Raw genomic sequence first — 22,136 nt, forward strand, 5'->3', positions numbered from 1 at the left:
CCACTACACCTCCAATTTTGGTGTCATCTGCAAACTTACTAACAGTACCTCTTATGCTCGCATCCAAATCATTTATGTAAATGACAAAAGGTAGAGGACCCAGCACCAATCCTTGTGGCACTACACTGGTCACAGGCCTCCAGTCTGAAAAACAACCCTCCACCACCACCACCCTCTGTCTTCTACCTTTGAGCCAGATCTGTATCCAAATGGCTAATTCTCCCTTTATTCCATGAGATCTAACTTTGCTAACCAGTCTCCCATGAGGAACCTTGTTGAATGCCTTATTGAAGTCCATATAGATCACATCTACCACTCTGTCCTCATCAATCCTCTTTGTTATTTCTTCAAAAAACTCAATCAAGTTTGTGAGACATGATTTCCCACGCACAAAGCCATGTTGATTATCCCTAATCAGCCCTTGCCTTTCCAAATAATGTATATCCTATCCCTCAGGATTCCCTCCAACAACTTGCCCACTACCGACGTCAGCCTCACTGGTCTGTAGGTCCCTGGCTTGTCCTTACTACCCTTCTTAAAGAGTGGCACCATGTTAACAATACCAACAATATTGAGAAGATAAAGCGTCAAGTCTCATTCAGCCTTATGGAGAGGAACTCTGAGTGAAACTTGACAAAGCTGACATTTAGCAACAAAAAGTAAGATTCAGCACAAGGTCTCCCAAATTATAACACTTCACCAAGAATAAATGAGCTAAATTCCCTGAACCTAATAGAGTTATAGAGTCGTAGAGATGTACAGCATGTAAACAGACCTTTCAGTCTAACTCGTCCATGCTGACCAGATATTCTACATGAAATTCATTCCATCTGCCAGCATTTGGCCCATATCTCTCTCAACCCTTTTTATTCACACACCATCCAGATGCCTTTGAAATATTGTAGTTGTACTAGCCTTCACCACTTCTCCTGGTAGCTCATTCCATACCTGCACCACCCTCTGCGTGAAAAGGTTGCCCCTTAGGTCCTTTTTAAATCTTTTTCCTTTCACCCTAAACTATGCTCTCTAGTTTTGGACTCCTCCACCCTGAGGAAAAGATTTTATCTATTTACCTGGTTCTTGCCCCTCATAATTTTATAAACCTCTATGTCACCCATCAGCCTCTAACATTCTAGGGAAAACAGTCCCAGCTTTTTCAGCCTCTCACGATAGCTCAAACCCTCCAACTTTTCTTGATGATCTCCCTCATAACTGCTCTCCCTTCTGAACTGAAGTCTCAAGCTAAAATAACAACCTATAGTTTGTTTGTAACCTCAACAGTCACCTGCCTTTTTGGAAATGATGTACTTAAGAACCAATTCCAAATAACTTTATGACTTTTTGTAAAAATAATTACCATCACAGAAATGACCATGTCTATCTAATTCTTTTAAATCCCATATAATAATATATTGTACATCTGTTATCAGAATTGTGATAAGTTTAACAGGAATATCACATGCAGACAAGCTTAATATGCAACAATAATCTACTATTCATCCATATTTTTCTGAAAGTAAAATATATGCAACCAAATAGCATCCTGTTCTATAATGGGAGTTGAAAATCAATTTTCAGTGATTAACATCTCTATGATTAAAATAGCAAGGCAAAATATTTAGATACTTTGAACCCAAAGAAATTTAAAGGTTGAGCATCTGTGAAACCTATTCCCATTGAGATCATTTCTAAGACTCTCATATTAGTTGTCCTCAGTACAATGCAGAAATCAATCCTATGCTTCCTGTATAGTGTGCTGCATTTTATCATAAAATGCCAAGCAGTTTGCAATGTTAATTAAATACTATTTGCATAAATATGTAATAAGTGTAAAAGATCAAATGCATTTTTGGGAGATAAATATTTTCCTTTAGTTGCAGTATCTCTGTATTCTGTTCAGTTTTTATATGCACACACACATACACACACACACGGTATATAATTGTTGTAGGCTCAGAAATAAAGTTATGCCTATAATTCTGTTGTTAATTAACTTTAGAATACATCTTACTTGTGTGTTATATTGATGATAAGCCTAGTAAGTGTATAGTTGTCATCACAAATTCTTTCATTCTGCAGTTTGTGGGTTGTCTGGACAATCATCAGCTCTGGAGACTGTCCATCAACAAAAGCAAAGAAGCGCGATAAGCAACTATGCTGGTAAGGAATTGTAATATTTGTAACATTGTGTTAGCTAATATGCAGTGGGCAGCATTAACTTCCCCAAGAGTTGGCGTTTGTTGATTGATTTTCAGTCAATAGCTTTGGGATACAGTAGTTAAAAAGATTCAAAATTTTGACTGCAGGCTGATGGATTAACACTATCACAGGCAGTGCAGCTTTAACATTTATTTGCTTTGTGCCTGCAAGAACATTGTTTTCAAAGCAGATTTTGCAACCCAAATTTAAAACCTGTTTGTGACTTTAAATGGTGCTCTGACTGACTTACACAGAAAAGGTTATTGAAATCCATGAATGAATCTTCCTTAATTTATTCACTGAGCAGTTGTTCTTTATTTGAGTTCATAAGTTGAGGATTTTGATTCCACAAAAAGAGACTATGATAAAACATTAGTAGTCGAGGGACCTCAAAGAATTGCTAAACAAAGAATGAAGCTCAGGAACAGGCCCTTTGGCCCACCAAGACTGTGCTGACACATGATGTGCTTCTAACCTAAAAATCTTTTGCCTCTATGTGGTCCATATCCCTCTATTCCCTGTCTATTCATATATCTGCCAAGATACTTAAATGTTGTTATTATATGCACTTCCTCCAGCTGCATATTCCAGGCACATAGCTGTTTACGGTAAACCGCTGTCCTTTAGTAACTCACTTTACTACCCTGGGAAAAAAACTCCAACTATCCATTCCATCCATGCATCTTATTATTTTGCAAGGTCACCCCTCATACTTTGATGTTCGAGTGAAAACAAAACAAGTTTGTTCAATTTCTCCTCATTACTAATATCCTCTGTAGTGTTTGGAACCAGATGGATCTTGTTGACTACGGGATCCTTGATGAGGGTTGTCGACCTTGACCAATCGGGGAGCCCTGGCTGACAGATATAAACAGGGAATCCCCCTCCAACTCTATTTTGATTTAGTCCCTGCCCTCCCCTTCACTGTTTTGATCACACAGCATTGCCCTTTGATGTGAAGGGCACTGCTTGTCACTGGCCACCCGGGTGTTTTCCTACTTTTCCTGGTGGTGGAAATTGAATAAAGATTTGTACACCTGTGTCTCTCACTGTGCCTCACACCTGCACACACACACCATGGGTGCTGGGGATAAAAATAAAAGAAAAAAAAGATAAACAGGGAATTCAGAGTCTTCTTACTCCAGGGATTGATTCTAAGCTGGCTGGCCATAGCCAGTGTGCACATGTAAATAAATATCGACCTCTATGCAGTTACTTCATCCAAAAAACCAGGCAACATCTTGGTAAACCTTTTCTGTACCCTTTCCAAAGCCTCCAGAACTGTACGCAATATTCTAAATGCAGCCTAATTAAGGTTCAAACTTACTTCTGATCGATGAAGGCAAACATGACATGTACCTTCTTGACCACTTTCTTCACTTGTGTTGTCACAACTAGTGTGGCCAGGGATCTGCATCACTCTATTCTCATCTGTCTGTACGTGTGCACAAATGTCTCTTAAACTTTGCTATAGTGTCTGCTCTACCATCCTCCCAGCAGTATGTTCTAGGCACCTAATACCCTCTGTGTAAAAACTTTTCCTTGCACAGTTCCTTTAAACTTTTCCTTTCTCACCATAAATTTATGTCCCCTAGTATTTGACATTTCCACCCTGGGAAAGAGAATCTAACTATTCACACTATTCGTAATTTGATACACTTCTATCAGCTCACCCCCAGCCTCTGACATTCTAGCAAAGAACAATCCAAATTTGTCCAACTTCTCTCTATAGTTAGTACACTCCAATTCAGGTAGCATCCCGATAAACCGCTTCTGCACCCTTTCCAAAACCTCAACATTCTTCCCATAGTGCATCCAGCAGAACATAGGACAGTACTCCAACTGAGGCCTAAATAAACTCGTATACAGTTGCAGCATGATTTGCCAACTTTTAAAGTCAATGCCCTGACTGATGAAGGCAAGCATGCTGTATGCCTTGTTTACCATCTTATCCATTTGTCTTGCCATTTTCAGGGAGCTATGGAGTTGAATCCAAAGGTCCCTCTGAATGTCAATCTCCTAAGGGTCTGGCCATTTACAGAGTGTTTTCCATTGACATTTGACATGCGTCACCTCACAATACCTGGATTATACTCCGTCTGCTATTTCTCCACCCAACTTTCCAGGTTGATCTATATCTTGCTGTATTCCTTGATACTCAACCTCACTATTCAAAATTGAACCAATTTTCATGTAATCTGCAAACTAATCAGACCAGTTACATTTTCATCCACATATATTTTTTAGAAACAACAGAGATTCCAGCACTGCTCCTTGTGGAATACCAGTGGTTAAAGATCTCCAGTCAGAAAAACATTTTTCCACAACTGTCTTCTCTAGTCAAGCCAAATACTTTATCCCACTTGCTAACTCACTGAGTTCCATGCAATTCGATCTTCTGGACTAGCCTATCATGAGGGACTTAGTCAAGTGCTTTAGTAAGATCCATGTAAATAAAATCCACTGCTTTACCCGCATCAATAATCTTTACCACTTCCTCAAATTAGTCAATCAAGATTGTGAGACAAGACCTCTCCTGCATAAAGCCTTGCTGATCCACCTGGACACCCCGTGCTGGCCTCTTACCCGCCCACGATCTCTTCATAGCCAACTGCCACCGCGACATTAACCGCCTCAACCTCTCCACCCCTCTCACCCACTCCAACTTCTCACCCTCGGAACGTGCAGCCCTCCACTCCCTCCGCTCCAATCCCAACCTCACCATCACACCGGCAGACAAGGGAGGCGCAGTAGTAGTTTGGCGCACTGACCTTTACACCGCTGAGGCTAAACGCCAGCTCGCGGACACCTCCTCCTACTGCCCCCTTGACCATGACCCCACCTCCCACCACCAAACCATCATCTCCGAGACCATTCATAACCTCATCACCTCAGGGGATCTCCCATCCACCACCTCCAACCTCATTGTCCCACAACACCGCACCGTCCGTTTCTACCTCCTGCCCAAAATCCACAAACCTGACTGCCTCGGCCGATCCATTGTCTCAGCCTGATTCTGCCCCACCAAACTCCTCTCTGCATACCTCGACACAGTCCTGTCCCCTTTAGTCCAAGAACTCCCCACCTACGTTCGGGACACCACCCATGCCCTCCACCACCTCCATGATTTTCGCTTCCCCGGTCCCCAACGCCTTATCTTCACCATGGACATACAGTCCCTGTACACCTCCATCCCCCATCACGAAGGACTCAAAGCCCTCCGCTTCTTCCTTTCCCACCGTACCAACCAGTACACTTCCACTGACACCCTCCTTCGACTGACTGAACTGGTCCTCACTCTGAACAACTTCTCTGTCCAATCCTCCCACTTCCTCCAAATCAAAGGAGTAGCCATGGGCACTCGCATGGGCCCCAGCTATGCCTGCCTCTTCGTTGGATATGTGGAACAGTCCATCTTCCGCAACTACACTGGCACCACACCCCACCTTTTCCTCCGCTACATCGATGACTGTATCGGTGCTGCCTCGTGCTCCCACGAGAAGGTTGAACAGTTCATCCACTTTACCAACACCTTCCACCCCGACCTCAAATTCACCTGGACCGTGTCAGACTCCTCCCTCCCCTTCCTCGACCTTTCCATTTCTATCTCGGGCGACCGAATCAACACGGACATTTACATTAACTGACTGACTCCCACAGCTACCTAGACTACACCTCCTCCCACCCTGCCCCCTGTAAAAACGCCATCCCATATTCCCAATTCCTTAGCCTTTGCCGCATCTGCTCCCAGGAGGACCAGTTCCAATACCGTACAGCCCAGATGGCCTCCTTCTTCAAAGACCGCAATTTCCCCCCAGACGTGATCGACGATGCCCTCCACCGCATCTCCTCCACTTCTCGCTCCTCCACCCTTGAGTCCCGCCCCTCCAACCGCCACCAGGACAGAACCTCACTGGTTCTCACCTACCACCCCACCAACCTCCATATACAGCGTATCATCCGCTGTCATTTCCGCCACCTCCAAACGGACCCCACCACCAGGGATATATTTCCCTCCCCTCCCCTATCAGCATTCCGAAAAGACCACTCCCTCTGTGACTCCCTCGTCAGGTCCACACTCCCCACCAACCCAACCTCCATTCCCGGAACCTTCCCCTGCAACCACAAGAAATGCAAAACTTGCGCCCACACCTCCTCCCTTACTTCTCTCCAAGGCCCCAAAGGATCCTTCCATATCCACCACAAATTCGCCTGCACCTCCACACACATCATTTACTGCATCCGCTGCACCCAATGTGGCCTCCTCTATATTGGGGAGACAGGCCGCCTACTTGCGGAATGTTTCAGAGAACACCTCTGGGACACCCGGACCAACCAACCCAACCACCTCATGGCTCAACACTTCAACTCCCCCTCCCACTCCGCCAAGGACATGCGGGTCCTTGGACTCCTCCATCGCCAGACCATAACATGACGGTTGGAGGAAGAGCGCCTCATCTTCCGCCTAAGAACCCTCCAACCACAAGGGATGAACTCAGATTTCTCCAGTTTCCTCATTTCCCCTCCCCCCACCTTGTCTCATCAAATCTCTCGAACTCAGCACCGCCTTCCTAACCTGCAATCTTCTTCCTGACCTCTCCGCCCCCACCCCACTCCAGTCTATCACCCTCACCTTGACCTCCTTCCACCTATCGCATCTCCAACGCCCCTCCCCCAAGTCCCTTCTCCCTACCTTTTATCTTAGCCTGCTGGACACACTTTCCTCATTCCTGATGAAGGGCTTATGCCTGAAACGTCGAATCTCCTGTTCCTTGGATGCTGCGCTTTTCCAGCAACACATTTTCAGCGATTATCCTGATAAGCCTAATTTTCTCAAAATGTAAGTAAATCCTATTCTCAAAAAATCTTCTCCAATAATTTTCCTACCACTGATGTAAGGCTCACTGGCCTATTATTTCTTGGATCATCATGTTGCCCTTCTTGAACAAAAAAAGGACATTGGCTATTCTCCAATCTTCTGAGAGTTCACTTGTGGCCAAAAAGGGATACAAATATCTTATCCATGTCTTTCTCTAGTGAATACCAATGCAAAGTCCTCATTAAAGACTCCACACATTTCCTTTGGTTCCACACATAAGTTCTGTCCTTATTCCTTGGATCCCCCCTTTCCCTAGTTATCTCTTGTTCCTAATATATGTGTAAAATTTGTAGGAATTCTCTTTAATCCTACTTACCAAATACATTCCATGGCTCTTTCTAGCCCTCCTAATTTACTTTTAAGTTCTTTTCTGCTTCCTTAATACTCCCTCTGATTCGTATTTGCTAAGCTATATAATCTCTTTATATTTTTAACTAAATTTAAAACAACTTTCACCATCCAAAGTTGCAAATTTGCCATCCTTATCTTTTATCCTCACACAAACATGTTGGCCCTGAAATCTGGTCAACTGGCTTTCAGAAGATTCCCAATTGTTTGATGTAAACTTAACTTCAAACAGCTGCCCTTACTCTAATTTTTCCAGTTCCTGCCTAATACCATTATAATTAGCCTTTCCCCAATTTAACACTTTCACCCAAGAACTGGACTTATCCTTTTCCATAGCCCTCTTAAAGCTTCTAGAATTATGATCACTGTTCCAAAAATTCTCCTCCACTGAAACTTTGATCACTTGCCCAGGCTCATTCCCTAATACAATGTCAAGCTCTAATACAGCCCCTTACCTTGTTGGACAATCTATACATAAATTTTTAAGAATCCCTCTTGGATGCACCTAACACATTCTGCCCCATTTAAGTCCTTGGCACTAAGGGGGCTCCAGTGAATATTGGGGAAACTAAAATCACCCAGGAGCACAACCCTGTTGCTTTTATATTTTTTCACTTTCTGCTTGCTCTGATTGTCACTGGCTATTGGGAGGCAATAGTATAACCCAATCATACTGATTACATCTTTCATCTTCGTAGATTCTACCCATATGGCCTCACTGGATGTGCCCTCTAAGATGTCCATTCTCACTACACCTGTGGTATTCTCCATACTTCATAATACAACTTCTCCACCCCTTTTAGATCCCTCTAAAATCTCTCCTCCATGGTGAGATCATCTGTATAAGATTATGTAGGCTTCAACTCTTCCTCAATCTCACCAAAATCACACTTTTTCAGTGAAAAATGGAGCTGGACATAGAATGCAAAGACTTATCTGGGATTTAAACCTGGGACCTCTCGGAATTACTTCATCATTGTGAATTGAGCATCGTACCCCTAAACCAAAAAGCCAGCAATTCAAATGCACAAGAATTCCAAAACAGAATGACAAAACGGTATTACAACTGACACAAAGGTAGGGATGGTAGAACTCAAGGCTTGAAAAGAAAGAATTAAAGTAAATAAAGTTTCTGTAGTTCCAAAGGGTTTCTCTTGCATTAGAGAGAGACAGCTGGTGGTATTTTAACCTGAGAGTCGCCATGCCTCAGGAAGGAGTACGATTGAAGAGATGTGACCTTATTCAAAACCCCAGCTGGTGTGGGAATTTAAATTATGCTATTGGGCCACTTTTGTGTCATTACATGGAGGTCAAATCTCAGGTTACAGAAACTGGTATGACTGTATTGCATCCATGAGGCTGAGAATTCTGTTGGAAATACATTTCACTCATCACCTTGAAACTCAGAAAGAGTAGCTCAAAAAGAAATGTCTGACCTTCAGTCAAGAAGGAGCAGGCAGGCAAATCAGGAATCCTGCCCATCTACCTCAGTCTACAATCTGTATTCAGTTCTGAATAGTGATGGCTCCGCTTGGAACATAGTCAGAGTTAAGTCCATTGCAACACTCACAGGAGTATAGGAAGAAGATTAGGAAAATAACAAGCAACATTGTGATTCTATAATGAACTAGGAAAGAATCTAGCAAACTGGATCTCAATGGTGATAATATTTAGATTACTATTGGTAGAATGCACAAATGAGTGTAGGAAAAGGGAAACAGATAAGATGAATGAGTGGCCAGAGAGATAATGTAGAAAGTATGGTTTTAGATTTCTGGAGCATTATAGCTGGCACTAGAAGAGATAAGAGCTGTACAAATCTCAGGGTTCACTTAAACAGAACAAGGCACAATCATCTCATGGAGCAGTTTATTAATACTGTTTGGAACAGTTAAAAGTAACCCAGTGGGGGTGGATATTACACTAGAAGTGAAAAACAAGGTGCCCAACGTTTGGGAAAAGTATGTACCATAAGAGTAAGAAACCATATGGGGTCAAGGTATGAACAAATACAATAAATTGTTACAGTTCATGGATGTAAAGGCAAAAAACATACAGAATAAGGCACCCCACCAAGTTAAAGGAATACTGCCCCTCCCATCCTTGTGGTTGATTATACATGGTGGTGGAATAAGTAACCGCTTAACGTCTGCAATAAACTTTTGGGGTGGATGAGTGTGCTTGACCCTTCTCAGAAAAGCCTGGGAAAGCAAAGTGTCTGCAACCTGCATCTTTCAGACAAATTAAACAATCTACCCTCCTGTCAGCTACCTCTCAGGGAAAATTAATTTTATTCTTTGTAACAACTTTGTTTGTAAATTGTATATACTAGTAATATATTCTGCCAAGTACAAGCTGTAACCTTTAACTTTGTTATTCCAGTGTGTCAAACATAACTGATGCCATGAATTTTGATGATTTAGATTCTACCCAATGAGACTTTGTCAGTTCCTTTCATTGGATTTTCAGCTTTATAAACAATCCATATGCATTGTAGTAAGTTAGTTATCACCAAATAAATTGAACATTGCTTTGAATCTTATCAAATGTGTTGAATTTTAATCATTGTATTACAACAGGATACTTTCTAATTAACTGATTGGCTACGGCAGTTTTGTCAACTCATGTGATTTATATATGGCTCATTGAGAATCAAACGACATTACATGTAAAATGCCAGATGTAAGCAGCACATTCTAACACAATTCTTCCAGTATTATAACTTTGTGCAGGATTTTCCATTCAATCATTCTCTGCATGAATGCATGATAAAAATAATAAAATCTTAGCAACTGTAATAGTACATGAAAATGTATGTATAAATTTCAATTGTAAGTTTGAAGACAGAATTAAATGTACCTTGGAAAGCATTATGGACAGTCTCTTCATCGATATGACTACAACCATCGTACAGCTATTTCCGATGTATAGCTACAGATATACTTTCAAAGTGCACTTTTACAATATTCTAAAAACTATTAAAATCCCTGCAGTGTGGAAAGAGGCCATTCAGGCCATTGAGTCCATTACCAACCCTCCAAATGACATCTCACCCAGCCACAGCCCCACACCCTACCTCCATAACCCCACACATTACTATGGCTAATCCACCCCCCTGGACACTACAGACAATTTAACATGAACAATCCACCTAATTTGCACATTGTTGGATTATGGAAGAAAGCTGAAGTAGGTGAAGGAAGCTGACGTGGACATGGGGGAATGCACATATCTGCGCAGAGAATTGCCTGAAGCTGGAATTCAACCCAGGTCCCTGCTGCTCTGAGCAGCAGTGCGAACCACTGAGCCACCCTGATGCTCCCATTATTAGATTTATTAAGAGACTCATTTCAAGACAGTGGGGATAAAAGGATCCTTCTCAGGTTGGCAGTCGGTGACAAGTGGTGTTCTGCAAGGCTCAGTGTTGGGACCATAACTTGTTAATTTATGTATTAACAATCTAAATGAAAGGACTGTGGGCATTCTGACTAAGTTTGCAGATGATACAAAGAAAGCTGAGGAACAGGTAGCATTGAGGAGGCAAGGAGGCTGCAGATGCATTTGGACAGATTAGGAGAATGAGCAAAGAAGTGACAGATGGAGTACAATATGGGAAAGTGTGAAGTCACGCATATTGGTAGGAAGAATAGAAGTATGGGCTATTTTCTAAATGGAGAGGAAATTCAGAAGTCTGAAGTGCAAAGAGACTTGACAGTTCTAGTCCTGGTTTCTCTCAAGATAAACTTGCAGGCTGAGTTAGTAGTTAGGAAGGCAAATGCATTGATGACATTTATTTGAGAGGATTTCAATCTAAAAGCAGTGATGTAACTCTGACACTCTATAAGGATCTGGTCAGACCATATTTGGAGTATTTTGTGCGGTTTTGGGTCCCATATCTCAGGAATGATGTACTGGCCCTGGAGTGTGTTCAGAGGAGGTTCACGAGAGTGGTCTCCAGAATGAAAAGCTTAACTTATGAGAAACGTTTGAGGACTTTGGATTTATATTTGATCGGGTTTAGAAGGATGAGGGAGGAATCTAATTGAAACATGCAGAAGACTGAATGGCCTGGACAATGTAGACGTTGGAAAGATGGTTCCATTGGTTGGAGAAACTGGTACCCAAGGGTATAGCCTTAGAGTAATGGGAATGGAGATAAGGAGAATGGAGATAAAGAGAATCTTCTTCAGTCAGAGAGCAGTTAATCTATGGAATGCATCACCACAGAAGGCTGTGGAGGTCAGGTCATTGCGTATATTTAAGACTGAAATAGATAAGTTTTTAAGTATCAAGGTGATCAAGGGTTAGAGGGACAAAGTGGGAGAATGGGGTCGAAAAATGTATCAGCCATGATTGAATGGTGGAGCAGACTCAATGGGCTGAATGGCCTAATTTCTGCTCCTATGTCTTATGGTCTTATGGTCTAACACAAGGTAATCAGCTTAATATTTATGTAAAGCAATTTCAAAGGATAGTTGTGGCCCTTAAGACCTTTTAGCTCTGATGTCAATCCTTCTTATAGCTTAACTATTGAATAGCTTAATGTTAACAAAATTAAGTTTCATTCCTAGCCAAGACGTTTGATTAAATACATAAAAATAACAGTAACAGGGTGAACAAACTAGTCAAGCTATCCAAAACTATAAATCTATGGTTGTGATAAAAGACAACAAAATGGATCTTATTTTGGTGCGTAATGTTTAATCTTGCAAGCAACAAGCTTTAGTGTCATAGAGTCATAGAACATGGAGCTTAGAAAAATATATTAGTGTCTGGAAAAAGGTTAATTTTTAAAGTCCTAGTTCTGAGGAATGCTAACAAAATCAGCTGCAACAATGTTATTAGTAAAGAACACTCCCAACAACATTGATTAGTTATTTCCTTTGGTAACAATTTCCGTGGCAGGTTGTGTAAAGAAAATCTCAAAAGATTTAGAAACAAAATATATCTTACTATGCATGGGGTTAAGTAACAAATTCATCATTCACATCATTTGTTGACAACAAAAGCATATTGTCAATATAATTATAGAGAGGAACAGTAGCATTCCCAAAATTCAGGTCATACTTTATATGAGAGCATAGATTCTAAGATATGCTTTATAGGAATGTGCCGATGGACTTTAGGTGTGAAAGGGTTGGGACAGTTGGTCTATGGTGCAATTGAGCCAACAGCATTGTCATGTGAATATAATGGTAAACTAACCAAACAACAGAGCATTATACCATAGGCACAGACCTACAATATAATATCATGTTATACACAATAACCAACAGCAGAATGCCACACTCACCATTGACTAAAATCTGACTAACCTGTTTTCCAAAAGATTCTTTACATTACAGTTGTAGTTTTAGCCCTTCTAGTAATATCAGTTTCTGGCTGTAACAGTATTAATGAGCAGTTCTGTTATTCAGTGCTACTTTTGCCTTAATCTGTAAACACACTCATTTCTACTGTCACCAAAGGACTCTGCTGAAATATCTAAGTGAACCTTCTGCCTGTGGATATTTGGGCAACTGATCAGAGCTATCCAAATAAAATGCCATCAATCAGAGCACATATATATGCACTCTTTTTTATGGGTTACGGGCATCACTGGCAAGGTTAGTAGTAGTTGGTCCTGTAACCCCTTGAGTTGAGTGTTTTCCAAGGCCATTTAGGGTAGCAGTTAAAAATCAGCAACTTATTTGTGAAGCTGGAGTTACATATAGGCTAGACCAGGTGAGACTAGGGCAGGTGTCCTTCCCTAAAAAACATTCGTAACCAGATGAGGTTTAATGACATTCAGTGATAACTACTATCATTGAGACAAATTCCAGATTTATTAATTACACTTAAAGTTTGACCAGCAATAAAAGTTGGATTTGAATCCATGTCCCACATTATTACTCTGAGCCTTTGGATCCCTTGTCCAATTTCATTACTACCAGCCAACCATCTTGCCTTAAAAAATAACACTTTCCTTTTTGATCATTGATTCTCCTGAAAGTTTGCTGTTTCTGATAAAATTCAAATAAGTGATAACTTTATGTTCAGTATTCAAGTGATCTGCCTTCCTAATATCTACAAAGGCAGTCATGGTCAAGACAGAATGCCAAAGAGATTCCCTAAGATGATGAAGAACCAAACGTCTTTTACTATGAGGTGAAGCTGAGGGCTGAATTTTGTCAGAAATCAGTTGTGTCAATTTTGGTGAGTTTCATGGAGGGCTTCTCAGACTATTCTCTACAGCTCACCTCATTATCTATGTTTTACATCACTTTGACACTTTGCTATCTACATCTCACCAGTGAGACAGAAGTACAAGCCACTGCCAAGTGCTCTCAGGATTATTGATACTGATGTCATTTTTAAATGCAGTTGTGTCAAGGTCAAATGCTGTCAGTTCTGAGGTAGCACTGTAAATATATTCTTAAGATGCCTAAACCATGACCTGTGTTTCACCGAATAGGAGGTTCGATACATATAAAGAGTAGGTGATTCGACACACCAAGGCTGCTCCGTCATTAAACATGAACATGGATGATCAAGGATTTCAATTCCTTATACCCACACTATCCCTATAACCCACTACAATATTGATAATCAATCATTTATCAACCTCTGCTTTAAATATATTGAAAGACTGAGCTTCCACAGCCATCTCAGGTAGCAAATTCCAATGACTTACACCCCTCTGAGTAAAAACATTACTCATCTCAGTCCTGAACGGCTTCTCACTTGTTTTTAAATTTTATTTCCTGCTTCTACACACCCTATTCAGGGAATCATTTTTCTTACCTGCATCTATCATATCTTATCTATCACTTTCTTCTCTATCGTATCTATCCTTGAAGTACTTGGTTTCAGCATTACCTCTTATTCTTCAAAACTCGATGGAATACAGGCCCAGTTTGCCCTATCTGCCTTCATAGGACATTTGTTCTATCCTGGAAAGAAGTCTGATGAATTTTCATTACACTCTCTCTGTGGTAATGATATCTTTCATCAGATAAGGAGCATAAAACTGTTCAAGCTGCAGGTTCAGTCTGACCAATCCCTTATACAATTGAAGCAAGATTTCACTTATCCTGCACTCAAGTCCTCCTGTGATAAAAGCTAACATTCCAAAGACTGCCTCATAGCTTGCTGTACCTGCAAGCGAGCTTCCAGTGACTTATTGACAAGGAGTCTCAATTCCCTTTGCATATCTATACTGTCTAACTGCCCATCATTTAATAAATACGCTGTATATCTGTTCTTTCTACCAAAGTGGATAACCTCACACATTTTTTTCCACCCACTATAATCTTGCTCAATCGTTAAGTCTGTCAAATCCTTCTGAAGTCGTTTTACATCTTCCTCACAACACAAACTTGTGCTTAGCTTTGTATTATTTACAAATTTGGAAATATTACATTTGATTCAAAATCCAAATCAATGATATGTACTTTGAACAGCTGGGGGCCAAGAACTGATCATTGTGTCACCCCATAGCTGCAGCCTACCTACATAAGAATGTCCATTTATTACTATCCCCTGACTTTTATCTGTTAACCATTCCTAATCCATGCCATTACATTACCAATTATACCACTTGCTTTGATTTTGCTAACTAATATCCAGTGGAATCCTTATCAAACGCCTTCTGAAAGTCAAAATGCACTACATTGATCAATTTCACTTTATTACTTTTGTTTATAATATCCTCAAAAAAACTGTCAAGTTTATCAAAAAGATTTTCCATTCACAATTCATGTTGAATATGTCCAATATCAATTTACCACATCCTTCATGATTGACCCTGTGATTATCTCTACAAGTGATATAAGCTGATGGAACTATAGTTTCTTGCTTTATTCCTCTTATTCCTTTTCAAAATTAATTCCCTCATTGTCTCCTGCAGGTATCAGTGGCATTTATACAGTCTCTGCCCTCAGGTGTGCAACTTCACAAGATATCACTTAATCCATCTTTGAGAAAGAAACCACAGATCCTTCAGAGAATACATTGCTCTATTAGCACTGACACCTTGATGGGTATGTTAGCTAGATTAATAGCTGAGACAGCTGCTGGTGAGCACAGCATTGCCACATTTCCACAGCTCGTCAAGAAAGAAACGTTGGCTCTCGGAGGACTGCCAGAGACCAGGCGTCTTCTCAACCACAGGCAGAAGATGACTCTATGATGACAGCTGTTCTTACTTTCATACAAAAGTACAGGCAAACTTAGGAGCAGCAGGAAGATTTATCAGGTACTGGACAAACTGACTGAAAGGTTAGAGGACTCCAACGCTATTTGTACCATGGCACCTTTTGCATTGGTGTGTATGGCTGCCTCCATGGACAGGTTGGAAATCCAAGTCCAGCATACAAAGTCATTGGTGCTCAACACGAACAGCAAGGTGAAAGGATATGAGGGGCCTTGACCTTGGAAACAATGTGTGAGATGAGGCACTTTGGGGGGAAATAGCAAGAAAAAGGATTACTCAATGAATGGTAGGACATTAGGAAGTTCAGAGGAACAGGGGAATCTTAAGGTGTTTGTCCACGAATTCCTGAAGGTGGCAGGATAGATTAATAGAGATTAAGAAGGCAGGAGAGATAGTTTACTTTATCAGTCACCAGCATAGGTTATAAAAGCAGGGAGATTATGTTAGACTTGTACAAAATTTATATAAAACTGCTGTTCCTCTAAGTTGCAGGATCAATATTAATGGGACATAATTTTCAGTGAAGGACAGGCTATTCAGAAAGGATCTGAGGAAAAAAACGTTTCATGCAGAGGATGGTGGGGATAAGCACTTGAAATGTCATAGCATTCAAGGCTATGGGCTGAGTGCCAGAAAATGGGAGTAACATAGATAGGATAATTTTGTTGTCTATGCAGAATTGATGGGTTAAAGGGCCCTCTTCTGTACTATATGACTCTATGGATTTACTCCAGGTGCCCTTTCCTCATGGCAAGCCAAGACAGTGCCATTGGTCTCAAAATCAGAAGTGGAACCACATCAAGGCATCTAGCAGCCTCCACTCAGGACACTCTAGAAGTGACAGAGCCTTACCCCTCCATCTTGATTCCCACCCTCAACCCTATGGGTGACTCTAGATGAGGAGGATGAATCTGAAACTGGGTGGGACATAATCAGCATTTTTGAGCTCTCTAGTCATAAGTGCTCCCAGGGCTACTCAACCAGCACTCCAAGACCAATGGTTTCCCATAGGGCAGGATCCATCCACCCAACTTTGGATTCAGGGACTGCATTGTGACATAGTGTGAAGGAAGAAGACAACCTTAGGAGAGCATAAAGGAGGCCTGTGTGAAACTGCATAGTAAATATGTTCCCACATTTGTAAATGTATGTTCATTTTTTATGATCAATTTCGTAAGTGAATATAATTTTAGCTTCATCTACAAGAATGAAGTTGTGGAGGTTAGCCACTTCAGATGATATTCAAACACTGCCTGAACAATACCTATTCTGTCCATAATCTCCATACCAGTATGACACTTTGTTAAGATTGAGTGAGAGTGTATCAGATGTTGTGAAGACTTATATCAGTTTGTAACATTAGCTTTCATTACACAGCACAAAGCCAGAGAGAAATATCAAAAAAATGTAAAGTTGCATTTGTAGTTGGGATTTGTCAGAGAAATATGCCCAATTGGTTAAAGATCGCAAAACACCACTCGAAATGAAATTGACAAAACAGTTTTTAGCAAGTGATATCGCTGGAAGAGAAGTTGACGAGGCTGACACAGAACTGATAGTCTGTAGTTAGATCAGAATTTCTATTCCCAGGGCAGAGGATGAGACCTTTTTTATATAGTAATGCTGCACAATGACACTGATTAAGAAATGGGAAACTACAATGTATCTAGAAATGGAGTAATCTCGTTACAAGGATGCTAATTGGAAAACAAATAATGGATGAATGTCTTGTTCCTTCACACAATACAACATCCTGACAGTAACAGTGGTTCCATTCCACTTCACAGTTGGTGTTAATGTCTCTTCTGAAGTGGTGAGGTGCTTCCATTATCCTGTACCTGGAGCATGTCCTTACTGGTGCCTCTCTGCCTGACCCACTCTTTGTGTGGCTTTGGTATTGCTGGGTTGTGAAACTGCCCTTAGGGCTTTGAGATGTTGTGGTGCTCTGTCATGTCAATGGGAGGTTAAATTGTATTCCCTTTTCTGCGTGCTGTCTGATTCAGCTTGTGAGCTGCTTAAGAATTCTGGGTGTTCTGGGACAGTTTGGCTAATTTTGCTTTTGTGGGCCTATCGTGCATTAGCAAATCTTTTCCCACAGGATTATAAAAGAAATGTTGGTCTCAGCAGCATCAAAACATTGGCAATCACTAAAAGATAAACTGTGGCTCAGGTCCACGGTGGCACAGTGGTTCGCACTGTTGCCTCACACCACCTCAGACCCGAGTTCAATTCCTGACTCAGGCGACAGACTGTGTGGAGTTTGCACGTTCTCCCCGTGTCTGCGTGGGTTTTCTTCGGTTGCTCCGGTTTCCTCCCACAGTCCAAAGTTGTAGGGTCAGGTGAATTGGCCATGCTAAATTGCCTGTAGTGTTAGGTAAGGGGTAAATGTAGGGGTATGGGTGGGTTGCGCTTCGGCGGGTCGGTGTGGACCTGTTGGGCCAAAGGGCCTGTTTCCACACTGTAAGTAATCTAATTCACAGAGAATGCCTGCCAGTGTTGCTCTGACTAATGCCGCTGCACTGTAGGATGCTGATGGTGGTGTTCCTTCTGACAAATGTCCACATCATCATAATGCTGCGACACTCTTATCTACATATGACTCCAGCAAACATTCGTACATTGCATGGAGCAGAGTTCCTGAGAATAAGGTGGTGCCCCCTGCCTGAACAGTAACATAATGAAGCCCCTGATATTGCCTGTATGGGAACCAGATGTGGAAGGGCCACCCTACAGCCCTCTCTGGCCCTGTGCAAGAAGGTTTGCATTGCAGAGATTCTGGCCAGCAAAGCATGACTGATGGCCCCACCTCTGGAGAGGTTATGGCACAACTGTCCATCTCTCATCTGCACAGCATCCCTTGGAGAATGAGAATCTCTCTCATCTGCACAGCATCCCTTAAAGGCTGATGCTTGTCCTGGGCTGTCCTTCATTCATTTTTGTTGTAAACCTTGATAGAGCAGCAAGCGTATGACCTCATCTTGCATTGAGGATGGTTCCAATAAACCTGCAAGGATAATATCAGAAACAAAGCAGCTCCTCAGTCAGGTGATCATTCAGCAGCTTCAACATGCAGAAATAACATTTAATCAGTGTCCTCCAAACATTGGCATCGTTGGGCCTCTCGCAAGGAGGCTACTGGGATCCACCTGCATGGATATTGCACATTTTTGTCCTACTTGCTAACTTTGCTCAAATAATTTTGCACACATACTGTAGCACATTATATGACAGGCATCAGGAATGAGGACATCTCCTATCCATCCCCAACCCAACAGTAGCCATGAAAGGCAATGTTTCACATAGGATAAAGGTGTGGATGTTTTGTGGCTGTAAGCACCTCTTGATTTGGATTTTGGAATGTGATTGCTACTTTGACCACTAATGTGAATCTATGCAGGCTGCAGTATTTTGCTTGTGCCTCACACCCATGAGTAGGACTGCCTTTTAATGTTCATACTATTGTCAAGGGTGCTTAGGACCAGGATTTTTAGTTTACACTGGAGGTCAATGTGTAGGGTCCGAGCGTCCACGCACTCCATTATGTGATCATAGACCTCATTCATTTGGACTGTTTGGGTCTCTGTTTAATGCAATTACTCTTTGAAGGAAATCACATCAAATGGAAGTTGATCATTCTCTCAGACAGAAGGAAAAGCATACCCCCCACCCACTCCAAGTATGGAGTTTTAATTTCCATTGTGTAGTTTGGATCACAATGAAAGAAAATAGTTGTCGCAATTGAAGGAATAAGTCACAGCCTCAAAGTCGCAGTCTAGGTGATCCCTTGCCAAATGTTCAGATTCTTTCATTAGTTGTTTTCCTTGTCAACCCCATCAACATTGATCTTCCCCATGTGCCCATCCAATCAATTTATTTAACTGCCTAGTATCAGTAGGCCACCACATAGACACTTAATCAAGATTGACAGATGATGGAATTTGACTTAAATTAAAACCAAAATTTAAGAAACTGATGATGACCACTGTCGATAGTTGGAAAAACTCATCCAGTTCACTAATATCATTAGGAAATCTGTCATTCTTACCTGCAAATGACTCCACACCAACAGCAATGTGGTCGACTATTAACTGCCTTCTGGGCAATTAAGAATAGACAATACATGCTGGTCTTGCCAGCAACTAGGAAATGTGTTGTGAACCTTGAAAGGATTCAGAAAAGATTTATAAGGATGTTGCAGCATTGAAGGGTTTGTGATAAAGGGAGAGGCTGAATAGACTGGGACTATTTTCCCGGGAGCATCATAGGCTGAGGGGTGACCTTATAGAGATTTATTTATAAAATCGTCAGCGGCATGGATAAGGTAAATAGGCAAGGTCTTTTCCTGAGAGTGGGGGACTCCAAAACTAGAGGGCATTGGTTTAATGTGAAAGGAGAAAAATTTAAAAGGATCTAAGGGCAACCTTTTCACACAGACAGTGGTGCACGTGTGGACTGAGCTGCCAGAGAAATTAGTGGAGACTGGTACAAGACAACATTTATAAGGCAGGTATATTAATAGGAAGGGTTTAGAGGGTTATGGGCCAAATGCTAGAAAATGGGGCGAGATTTATTTAGGATAGTTTGTCGGCATGGACGACTTGGACTGAAGGGTCCGTTTCTGTGCTATATATCTCAACGAGGCAAAGGAACAGCTAGAAAATGGGAAGCCTTCAGAAATGAGCTAACGAGAGTCCAGAGAAAGTATATTCCTGTTAGGGTGAAAGGAAAGGCTGTAGGTATAGGGAATGCTGGATGACTAAAGAAATTGAGGGTTTGGTTAAGAAAAAGAAAGAAGCATATGTCAGGTATTGACAGGACAGATCAATTGAATCCTTAGAAGAGTATAAAGACAGTAGGAGTATACTTAAGAGAGAAATTAGGAGAGCAAAAAGGGGACATGAGATTGCTTTGGCAAATAGAATTAAGGAGAATTCAAAGGGTTTTTACAAATACATTAAAGACAAAAGGGTAACAAGGCAGAGAATAGGGCCCCTCAAAGACCAGCAAGGCAGCCTTTGCGTGGAGCAGCAGGAAATGGGGCAGATACTAAATGAGTATTTTGCATCTGTATTTACTGTGGAAAAGGACATGGAAGATGTAGAATGTAGGGAAATAGATGGTGACATCTTGAAAAATGTCCATATTACAGAGGAGGAAATGCAGTATGTCTTGAAATGCATAAAAGTGGATAAATCCCTAGGACTTGATCAGATGTACCCTAAAACTCTATGGGAAGCTAGGGAGGTGTTTGCTGGGCCTCTTACTGAGATATTTGGATCATCGACATCATAGGTAAGGTGCCAGAAAACTGAAGGTTGGCTAACGTTGTGCCACTGTTTAAGAAAGGGCAAGCCTGGGAATTATAGACCAGTGAGCCTGATGTCGATGGTGGACAAGCTGTTGGAGGGAACCTGAGGGACAGGATTAACATGCATTTGGAAAGACAAGGAGTGATTAGGGATAGTCAACATGGCTTTGAGTGTGGGAAATCATGTCTCACAAACTTGATTGAGTTTTTTGAAGAAGTAACAAAGAGGATTAATGAGGGCAGAGCGGTAGATGTGATCTATATGGACTTCAATAAGGCGTTCGACAAGGTTCCCCATAGGAGACTGGTGAGCAAGGTTAGAACTCACGGAATACAGGAAGAACTCACCATTTGGATTCCAGGACTGGCTCAAAGGTAGAAGACAGAGGGTGATGGTGGAGGGTTGCTCTTCAGACTGGAGGCATGTGACCAGTGGAGTGCCACAAGGATGGGTGCTGGGTCCACTACATTTAATCATTTACATAAATGATTTGGATGCGAGTATGAGAGATATAGTTAGTAAGTTTGCAGATGACACCAAAATTGAAGGTGTAGTGGACAGCAAAGAAGATTACCTCAGATTACAACGGAATCTTGATCAAATGGGCCAATGGGCTGAGAAGTGGCAGATGGAGTTTAATCTAGATAAATGTGAGGTGTTGCATTTTGGGAAAGCAAATCTTAGCAGGACTTATGCACTGAATGGTGAGTTCCTGGGGATTGGTGTTGAACAAAGCGACTTTGGAGTGCAGGTTCATAGCTCCTTGAAAGTGGAGTTGGAGGTAGATGGGATAGTGAAGAGCCATTTGGTATGCTTTCCTTTATTGCGTACAGGAATATTGAGTACAGGAGTTGGGAGGTCATGTTGCAGCTGTACAGGACATTGGTTTGAAATATCGCGTGCAATTCTGGTCTCCTTCCTATCGGAAAGATGTTGTGAAACTTGAAAGGGTTCAGAAAAGATTTACAAGGATGTTGTCAGGGTTGGATGATTTGAGCTATAGGGAAGAGGTTGAATAGGCTGAGGCTGTTTTCCCTGTAGCATCAGAGGTTGAGGGGTAACCTTATAGAGGTTTACAAAATCATGAGGGGAATGGATAAGATAAATAAACAAAGTCTTTTCCCTGGGGTGGAGGAGTCCAGTACTACAGGGCATAGGTTTAGGATGAGAGGGAAAAGATATAAAAGAGATCTAAGAGGCAACTTTT

Source organism: Hemiscyllium ocellatum, chromosome 16 (assembly GCF_020745735.1).
Source record: "Hemiscyllium ocellatum isolate sHemOce1 chromosome 16, sHemOce1.pat.X.cur, whole genome shotgun sequence".
Lineage (NCBI taxonomy): Eukaryota > Metazoa > Chordata > Chondrichthyes > Orectolobiformes > Hemiscylliidae > Hemiscyllium > Hemiscyllium ocellatum.